At 39.9% G+C, this 571-nt stretch overlaps 1 long non-coding RNA gene across 1 annotated transcript; it reads left to right on the forward strand.

Annotated features, from left to right (window-relative positions):
• The first annotated feature begins 7 nt into the window (after positions 1–7).
• On the forward strand, positions 8–562 carry LOC113473525. Its single transcript, XR_003395476.1, has 2 exons — positions 8–114; positions 529–562. It is a non-coding gene; the product is annotated as an uncharacterized LOC113473525 (long non-coding RNA).
• Positions 563–571: the final 9 nt, after the last annotated feature.

The raw sequence follows: 571 nt of genomic DNA on the forward strand, positions 1-571 counted from the left end.
CATTTCAGGCATCATGTTCTCCTTGGCATTTAGCTCAGTGTCTACGGCTATGGCATGTCTAGTACCATTTGACTACACCCTCATGATAACGGCTGGAGTGTTTTATAAACTGAGGTAAGACCAGAAGATTACAGTCGTTCTTTCTTGTAGATTCGTGTAAGTTTAACCCATCTTTTTTTAAGGGCTACTTAGCCCTACACCTAAGACTCAGAGTGGGCTTTTTGTCTATGGAGTTAGGCTGGTTCCTAACTGAGTTCGAGGCTCCTAGTTATCTTCAGTAGCTTTTTCGTCAGGACGATTTGGACTTGCTGGAAGCCCATCATTTGTAGATGACCGTTCTTTCTCACTAGGTATATGAACTAGCTGTGTAGGAGCATTCCATTTTACTATTGTTTTAGTAGGTCGATATCCTTTATTTGCAAACTTGACATAAGCTGTTTTCCTGTTGTTTTAAGTAGGTACCCTTTATTTGTAAGCTTTCACTTGACTTATTTCCTTTAAAATAAGCTGTTTTTCTGTTGATTTCAGCTCCCTGCCGCCATATTTTGTTTGGATTCGATACTTGAGTTGG

This window comes from Diaphorina citri, unplaced genomic scaffold, assembly GCF_000475195.1.
Source record: "Diaphorina citri unplaced genomic scaffold, Diaci psyllid genome assembly version 1.1 scaffold39104, whole genome shotgun sequence".
Taxonomy (NCBI): Eukaryota; Metazoa; Arthropoda; class Insecta; order Hemiptera; family Psyllidae; genus Diaphorina; species Diaphorina citri.